Source organism: Somniosus microcephalus, chromosome 25, assembly GCF_052327205.1.
Source record: "Somniosus microcephalus isolate GS21.2 chromosome 25, FLI_Smic_1.0, whole genome shotgun sequence".
Lineage (NCBI taxonomy): Eukaryota > Metazoa > Chordata > Chondrichthyes > Squaliformes > Somniosidae > Somniosus > Somniosus microcephalus.
In genome coordinates this window covers 28,731,479-28,741,521 of record NC_141011.1, presented here as the reverse complement: position 1 = coordinate 28,741,521, position 10,043 = coordinate 28,731,479, and positions in this window count along the sequence as shown.

The window sequence follows — 10,043 nt, the reverse complement described above, 5'->3', positions numbered from 1 at the left end:
GATAAACCCAGCAACTACAGGCCAGTCAGTTTAACCTCGGTAGTGGGGAAGCTTTTAGAAACGATAATCCGGGACAAAATTAAGTCACTTGGACAAGTGTGGGTTAATTAAGGAAAGCCAGCACTGATTTGTTAAAGGCAAATTGTGTTTAACTAACTTGATTGAGTTTTTTGATGAGGTAACAGAGTGTTGATGAGGGCAATGCAGTTGATGTGGTATACGTGGACTTCCAAAAGGTTTTTGATAAAGTGCCACATAATAGGCTTGTCGGCAAAGTTGAAGCCCATGGAATAAAAGGGACAGTGGCAGCATGGATAAGAAATTGGCTAAGGAAACAGAGTATTGGTGAACAGTTGTTTATCAGACTGGAGGAAGGTATACAGCGGTGTTCCCCAAACTAAATATATATATATATATATATATATATATAAATAAATATAATGCCTTGGACATGGGTGTACAGGGCACAATTTCAAAATTAGCAGATGATACAAAACTTGGAAGTACAGTGAACAGTGAGGAGGATAGTGATGGACGTCAAGAGGACTTAGGCTGGTGGAATGGACAGACACGTGACGGATGAAATTTAACGCAGAAAAGTGTGAAGTAATGCATTTTGGTAGGAAGAATGAGGAGAGGCAATATAAACTAAAGGGTACAATCTTAAAAGGGGTGCATGAACAGAGACCTGGGGGTATATGTGCACAAATAGTTGAAGGTGGCAGGGCAGGTTGAGAAAGCAGTTTAAAAAAGCATACGGATCCTGGGCTTCATAACTTCCTTGCTTTTATAATCTATGCCTCTATTTATGATGAACCTTTATAAAACATTGGTTTGGCCTCAACTGGAGTATTGTGTCCAGTTCTGGGCACTGCACTTTAGGAAGGTTGTGAAGGCCTTAGAGAGGGTGCAGGAAATGGTTCCAGGGATGAGGGACTTCAGTTACATGGATAGACTAGAGAAGCTGGGGTTGATCTCAGAGCAGAGAAGGTTGAGAGGAGATTTGATAGAGGTGTTCAAAATCATGAGGGGTCTAGACAGAGTAGATAGAGAGAAACTGTTCCCATTGGCGGAAGGGTCGAGAACCAGAGGACACAGATTTCGGGTGATTGGCAGAAAAACCAAAGACGACATGAGGAAAAACTTTTTTATGCAGTGTTTGGTTAGGATCTGGAATGCACTGCCTGAAAGGGTGGTGGAGGCAGATTCAATCACTGCTTTCAAAAGGGAATTGGATAAGTACCAGAAGGAAAAAAAATTGCAGGGCTGCGGGGAAAGGGCAGGGAAGTGGGACTAGGTGAAGTGCTCTTGCGGAGAGCTGGCACTGGCTCAATGGGCCGAATGGTCTCCTTCGCTGTAACCCTTCTATGATTATATTCTATATAGAGCCTTTAACGTTGTAAAATGTCCCAAGGCACTTCACAGGAGTAATTATCAAACAAAATTTGTCACCGAGCCACATAGCAATAATAGGACAGGTGATCAAAAGCTCGGTCACAAGAGGTATGTTTTAAGGAGCGTCTTAAAGGAGGAGCGGTTCAGGGAGGGAATTCCAGAGATTTCTGGCTTAGGCGATCTATTCTGCCTGGGATGATGCACAATGTATACTGTGTAGTAACAGCTAGCTGAGTAGCATGGTATAAAGCTCTAACACTTAGAGTATTCAGATGACTGAACTGATAGTGACATTTTAATATTGGATAGATTAGCTCAGCAGCTTTACTAAGGGTAGTGTAGGACGAAAATCAGTTCACTTTCTCTAATTGGATGAGAGTTCATTTCAGGACAATTTACTGTGTTACAATTTATCTAGCTTTGATCCTTTTGTGTCTGAGCAACTACACGTATGAATATTCCTGGACAGTTCACTGCATTAAAATGTGAATCATTAATGAGAACTAACACTAAGCATTGAATAATAACAATTTGCATTTATATAGTGCCTTTTTAATATAGGAAAAAGTCCCAGGGTGCTTCACAGAAGCGTAATCAGACAAAATTGACTGCGAAAGGAGGCGATAGTCGGAGGAGTGACTAAAAGCTTGGTCAAAGGTAGGTTTTAAGGAGGAGAGAGAGGCATGGAGGAGAAATTCCAGAGCTTACGGCCCAGACAGCTGAAGGAATGGCTGCTAATGGTGGGGTGAAGGGAATGGGGGATGGACAAGAGTTGGAGGAACACAGAGTAATCTTACAGTAAGCAAAAAGAAAATAACAAACATTAAATGATATGTAATGAAAGAGCCATCTGATCCCCAAGTGCCAAGATTATTTTTCCTCCCTCCTGAAGATATTTACTGCTATTTTAAAGCCAAGTGGCTATTCTTTATGCCTGAAGCTAAACACAAGAGTGCCACCACTTTCTGCTGGGAGACCCTTATTCTATCTTCACTCGACATGCACTAATGCTGGGACCATTGGAAGACTGGCTGGAGCCAAGTGTCGTGCCACATCTGCTCTGGCTGAGATCTGGCTAACTCAGCACAGAACAGGAATTGAACTTGGGACCTTCTGGTCTGTATGACTTGGTGACATACTGCCTTAACCTTTGGGGGTGTTGATGTTAATTGAAATTGTTCCTACTCACTTGAAAAATATATAGTATGTAAATAAGTGTAAAAAATGAATGAGAATATTGAATTATGGAATTATGTTTGGTCATGGAAGATGGGAATTACAGGTGTTTTGGTCACTGATGCAGAAGAAGCAAGGTAACGTTAAATTACTGAGGGCTCTCTGGTTCAGTTGAACATAACAACGTATGAAATAGGAGCAGGAATAGGCCACTTGTCCCCTCGAGCCTGCTCCGCCATTCAATAAGATCATGGCTGATCTTGGGCTCAAAGCCACTTCCCTGCCCGCTCCCCATAACCCTGCACTCCCTTATCTTGCAACAATCTGTCTATCTCTACTTTAAATCTATTTAATGACCCAGCCTCCACGGCTCTCTGCGGCACAGAATTCCATAGATTTACGACCCTCTGAGAGAAGAAATTCCTCATCTCAATTCTAAAAGGGCAACCCTTTATTCTGAGGCTGTACCCCCGAGTTCTAGATTTCCCCACAAGGGGAAACATCCTCTCTGCATCCACCTTGTCGAGCCCCCCTCAGTATCTTACATGTTTCAATAAGATCACTTCTCAATCTTCTAAATTCCAATGAGTATAGGCTCAACCTTTCCTCACAAGTCAACCCTCTCATCTCTGGAATTAACCGTGTGAATCGTCTCGGAACTTGGTAACGACAAAGCCTGCAGTGGTATTAACCCTACGAGCTAGAAGAATCCAAGTTGCATCCATGGGCTGAGCTGTGTCAATTTGTCTCAGCTGGAGCAGCAGTAGGAATGTTCGAATTGGCTTCAGTTTTTTTTTTTCCCCCCTCCTTGGTCAGGGCCCCGAGTTTCTAGCTCTGGATCACTCAATTTGGATGTCTGGTGAGGACAGAATTGGGCTAACGTGTGTTTTGTTTAATTTAAAACCCATCAAGGCCAAATGTAAGTGGAAATTTGGTAACGGTATGGGGACAGTCAACAAGTTTGCCTTTCTGCTGAAAACAAAGTACGGTAACTTATGACTAACATCTGAATACCCTTTTTAAAAAAAAAAAAAAAAAAGTTTTATAAAATGAAACTTAATTAGCAGAATTCCGCTTTTGGTTACTGTGTTGATACTTCGTTATAAAGTAGGCGAGGCCATATGTTTGTTGAGTAGTATCCACGTTTTATTAACCATACCAGTTAAACAACAGGAGTTGGAGGACCCAGGGCGCTGAGAGCTCAATGAGTCAGTAGACAACAGCCCAGACACGTGAGACACGTGACGGCGACCTAGATGTTATGTACTTATAGAAAATGAGCACTTTGCGTCACATCCTTTCCCTCACAGAAGACATACTGTCTACCCGTTTATATACTGTATAGTGGAACTCTGAAAATTAACCAAAGCAAAACACACAATCACAAACGGGCACTACGGCAAAACATTGTCATTCAATCGAGCTGGAGGCTTGCGCTGTCTTCCAGATCTGCGATTGGCTATTGGTGTCTGAATACCAGGAGTTTCTGGCGTTGAAGGTGTTGTTGCTTGATGTGGAGACTGTGGACAGTTTAGAGGACCGCTGGGGACCTGCGTTTCAGTAAAGTCCTCGATCTCAGGAGTGCTGTTCACGGGTGGTTCATCAGCTGGTGGCAATTCCTGCAGTAAGTTGAGTCTCCGATTTGCACGTCGTAGCTTTCAGGACCCACACTACAATCTCGTGCTGTAGTATTTGTTCCTTACTTGGAGAACTGTGATGAGCCAAACAGATATCACGCTTCTTGATGTATTGTTTGAGCGCTGTTGCCATCCTGGGCCAATGGAGGCTGTCGTGGGCTCTGCAGATGTGCATTGAATGTGCGACTGATATTAATTCCTTACGTACTGGAGCTACCTCCACGAGAAACTGTCTCTTTGGAAATCAATTCACCTTTGGACTATTAGTTCGTTTTGAAAGTCAAAGTAGGGGGTGGAGACATTCAGGTACCGCTGACTTGATCCCAGGCCAGCCTTGCTGAATGATTAGGCGCGTGCAGTTGCTTCTGAACCAGGTTATCCGCTGCAGCATGCCTGAGTTACCAGCGTGAGTCTCCAACCGGAAGTGATTCACAATGATCGATTTCTTCCAGCTCACGTGTCAAATCACAGATGTTAACTTCTGGCAAGTATGCTCTGTTAAGTGCATCAGCTTGGACCATCTCCACTTATAGGAAACTTTCGGACTGCATTTTTGGAGCCTCGGCAACATTTTTTGAAGTTGTTTCGGCGTGTTGTTTAGTGGCTTGAGCACTAGTGATGCCAATTGACAGTGGTCTGTTTCAACATTCACCACATCCTGGCCGTAGATATAGGCTTCAGATTTATCACAGATGAACACAATCACGAGAAGTTCTTTCTCGATCTGTGTGTATCTCGTCTCTGCTGATGTTTTTGATGCATAGGCAACTGGTCGTCCATTCTGCATCATTGCTGCTCCAAGTCCAGATTGAGATGCGTCGCATTGTAGGGCGATTTCTTCCCTGAGATTGTAATAACAGAGGACTGGTGTGCTGGTGACCACTACTTTTGAGTCGTTGCTACACCAATTCTTGCGATTCGCCTCAGAACCATTCTGCGTTAAATCTCCAAGCAGTTTCGTGATATGGCAGATGTGCGAGAAACTTACTCGGATATTAAGGAAGTGGTAACAGGGGAATGAGAAAATCATATGATTAGACGGAGTCAACATGGTTTTATAAAAGGGAAATTGTGTTTAACAAATTTATTGGAGTTTTTTGAGGATATAATTTAGCAGAGTAGATAAAGGGGAACCAGTGGATGTAGTATATTTTGGATTTCCAAAAGGTATTCGATAAGGTGCCACATAAGAGGTTGCTACACATGATAAGGGCTCATGGGATTGGGGATTGGTTAATGGACATAAAACAGAGAGTAGGGATAAACGGGTCATTTTCTGGTTGGCAAGCTGTAGCTAGTGGGGTGCCACAAGGAATTGGTGCTTGGGCCTCAGCTATTTACAATCTATATTAATGACTTAGATGAAGGGACCGAGTGCAATGTATCCAAGTTTGCTGACGATACAAAGCTAGATGGGAAGGTAAGCTGTGAGGAGGACACAGAGTCTGCAAAGGGATAGAGAAAGGTTAAATGAGTGGGCAATAATGTGGCAGATGGAGTATAATGTGGGGAAATGTGAGGTTATTCACTTTGGTAGGAAGAATAGAAAAACAGAATATTTTTTAAATGGTGATAAACTATTAAATGTTGGTGTTCAGAGAGATTTAGGTGTCCTTGTACAGGAAACACAGAAAGTTAGCATGTGGGTACAGCAAGCAATTAGAAAGGCAAATGGCATGTTGGCCTTTATTGCAAGGGGGTTGGAGTATAAGAGTAAGGAAGTCTTACTACAATTGTACAGGGCTTTGGTGAGACGACAGCTGGAATATTGTGCACAGTTTTGGTCTCCTTACTTAAGGAAGGATATGCATGCCTTGGAGGCGGTGCAACAATGGTTCACTGGACTGATTCCTGGGATGAAGGGATTGTCCTATGAGGAGAGATTGAGTAGACTAGGCCTAAACTCTCTGGAGTTTAGAAGAATGAGACTTGATCTCATTGAAACATAAGATTCTGAGGGGGATTGACAGGGTAGATGCTGGGAGGTTGTTTCCCCTGGCTGGAGAGTCTAGAACTAGGGGGCATAGTCTCAGGATAAGGGGTCGGCCATTTCAGACTGAGATGAGGGGGAATTTCTTCACTCGGAGGTTGTGAATCTTTGGAATTCTCTACCCGAAAGGGCTGCGGATGCTGAGTCGTTGAGTATATTCAAGGCTGAGATAGATAGATTTTTGGACTCTAGGGAATCAAGGGATATGGGGATCGGGCGGGAAAGTGAAGTTGAGGTCAAAGATCAACCATGATCTTATTGTATGGCAGAGCAGGCTCGAAGGGCTGTATGGCCTACTCCTGTTCCTAATTCTTATGTTATATTGAGCAAGTCCAGTCAGTCGTTGGATCCCTACTTACATCAGTCAGTGACTGCATCTCCAAAATTGCTTTAACTTTGGTTGGATCAACACAAAGTCCTCTTCTCGTAGCAACATGCCCGATAAAAGGTACTTATTGCATACGAAGTGTAGCTATATCTTCAATAGTCGGCTGAGGATAATGCTCACACCTGATGTTTTAAGTCTTTGGCATCTAAGCAGATGCGTAGTGTGCCGTTCCTCTTGGGTACAACTACTATTAAACTGATCCATGAAGTTGGCTTTGTTACAGGAGCAATGATGTCCTGTCTGACTAGACCATCCAGGGTTCCATCAGCTTATCCCTTAAAGCCATTGGTACTTGTCACGGGACATGTTGGACCAGATCTACTGCCTTGTCGAGCCTGTTTTGGTACACCGCATCAACTTGTCTGACACCATCACCGAAGACTCGAGGATGTTTAGAATCATTGGCTTTCTTCCGTGCTGTAACCATCCTTTCGGCCTGTCGAGTCCGTGCCAGCTCTCCAAGAGCACTTCAGCTCGTCCCGCTCCCCCGCCCTTTCCCCGTAGCCCTGCAAATTTCTTTCCTTCATGTACTTATCCAACTCCCTTTTGAAAGCAGTGATTGAATCTGCCTCCACCACCCTTTCAGGCTGTGCATTCCAGATCTTAACCACTCTCTGCGTAAAGAAATTTTTTCTTGCGTCGTCTTTGGTTCTTTTGCCAATCTCCTTAAATCTGTGTCCTCTGGTTCTCGACCCTTCCGCCAGTGGGAACAGTTTCCCTCTACTCTATCTAGACCCCTCATGATTTTGAACACCTCTATCAAATATCCTCTTGACCTTCTCTGCTCCATGGAGAACAACCCCAGCTTCTCCAGTCTATCAACGTAACTGAAGTCCCTCATTCCTGGAACCATTCTCGTAAATCTTTTCTGCATCCTCTCGAAGGCCTTCTCATCCTTCCTAAAGTGTGGCACCCAGAATTGGACACAATACTCCAGTTTGGACCGAACCACTGTTTTATACAGGTTCAATTTTGTACTCTCGTTTAACCGGAATTCTTTAATAACCGGCACAATTCTCACTCCGAAAACTACAGTATACAGTCGTTTATAAGTTTTGTTTTACTGTTAAGTAATTAAAGAGTTATGGATTACCCTCAACTGGCATTACTGTACTTAATCAAGCATCTTCCACCATCCATTTAACACAACATTCTGTAGGTGAGTACCCAATTATACTGCACATTTCTTGATTTTTTAAAATTTTTGTTTGTTAAAAATAGCCTCGGTAGATATACCTCTCCATTATCCGGAATTTTTTTATCAACCGGCACCATCCCGATCCCGTCGGTGCCGGATACCAAAGAGTTTCCTGTACCTCTATTTATGAAGCCCAGGATCCCATAAGCCTTTTTTAACTGCTTTCTCAACCTGCCCTGCCACCTTCAACGATTTGTGCACACATACCCCCAGGTCTCTCTGTTCGTTCACCTCCTTCAGGATTGTACCATTTAGTTTATATGTCCTCTCCTCATTCTTTCTACCAAAATGCATCACTTCACACTTTTCTGCATTAAATTTCATCTGCCACGTGTCCACCCATTTCACCAACCTGTCTGTCTTCCTGAAGTTTCACTCTCCTACTCACTGTTCACTATACTTCCAAGTTTTGTGTCAACTGCTAATTTTGAAATTGTGCCCTGTACACCCATGTCCAAGTCATTAATATATATCAAGAAAAGCAGTGGTCCTACATCAACCCCTTGGGAACACCACTGTATACCTTCCTCCAGTCCGTAAACCAACCGTTCACCACTAATCCCTCTTTCCTATCGCAGCCAATTCCGTATCCGTGCTGCCAGTGTCCTTTATTCCATGGGCTTCAACATTGCTGGCAAGCCTATTTTGTGGCACTTTGTCGAACTGCTTTTGGAAATCCATGTACACTACGTCAACTGCATTACTCCCATCAACCCTCTCTGTTACCTCATTAAAGAACTGAATCAAGTTAGTTAAACATGATTTGCCTTTAACAAATGCGTGCTGACTTTCCTTAATTAATCCACACTTGTCCAAGTGATTGTTAATTTTGTCCCTGATTACTGTTTCTAAAAGCTTCCCCACTACTGAGGTCAAACTGACTGGCCTGTAGTTGCTGGGTTTATCTTTACACCCTTTTTTGAACAATGGTGTAACATTTGCAATTCTCCAGTCCTCTAGCACCACCCCCCGTATCTAAGGAGGATTGGAATATTATGACCAATACCTCTGCGATTTCCTCCCTCAATTCCCTCAACATCTTAGGATTTTTATTCTCTTTTTTATGGCATCTGGGCGTTGCTGACAAGGCCAGCATTTATTGTCCATCCCTAATTGCCCTTGAGAAGGTGGTGGTGAGCCGCCTTCTTGAACCGCTGCAGTGTGTGTGGTGAAGGTGCTCCCACAGTGCTGTTAGGGAGGGAGTTCCAAGATTTTGACCCAGCGACGATGAAGGATCGGTGATATACTTCCAAGTCAGGATATGTGTGACTTGGATGTGGTGGTGTTCCCATGCGCCTGCTGCCCTTGTCCTTCTAGGTGGAAGAGGTCGCGGGTTTGGAAGGTGCTGTAGTGCATCTTATAGGTGGTATACACTGCAGCCACGGGCACGCCGGTGGTGGAGGGAGTGAATGTTTAAGGTGGTGGATCGGGTGCCAATCAAATGGGCTGCTTTGTCCTGGATGGTGTCGAGCTTCTTAATGTTGTTGGAGCCGCACTCATCCAGGCAAGTGGAGAGTATTCCATCACATTCCTTACTTGTGCCTTGTAGATGGTGGAAAGGCTTTGGGGAGTCAGGAGGTGAGACACTCGCTGCAGAATACCCAGCCTCTGACCTGCTCTTGTTGCCACAGTATTTATGTGGCTGGTCCAGTTAAGTTTCTGGTCAATGGTGACCCCCAGCATGTTGATGGTGGGGGATTTGGCGATGGTAATGCCATTGAATGTCAAGGGGCAGTGGTTAGACTCTCGCTTGTTGGAGATAGTCATTGCCTGGCACTTCTGTGGCGCGAATGTTACCTGCCACGTATCAGCCCAAGCCTGAACGTCGTCCAGGTCTTGTTGCATGCGGGAGTGGACTGCTTCATTATCTGAGAAGTTGTGAATGGCACTGAACACTGTGCAGTCATCAGCGAACATCCCCATTTCTGACTTTATGTTGGAGGGAAGGATGCATCCCATCCACTCCTGGTGATTTATCCACTTTAAGTACAGCCAGTCTTTCTAATACCTCCTCTTTATCAATTTTAATCCTATCAAGTATCTCCACGACCTTCTCCTTTACTATGTCTATGGCAGCATCCTCTTCCTTGAAGACAGATGCAAAGTACTTGTTTAGTACCTCAGCCATACCCTCCGTCTCCATGCATAGGTCTCCTTTTTGATCCCTAATCGGCGCCACCCCTCCTCTTGCTACCCTTTTACTATTTATATGCCTGTAGAAGACTTTTTTGGGTTACCTTTTATGAGTTGCCATTCTAT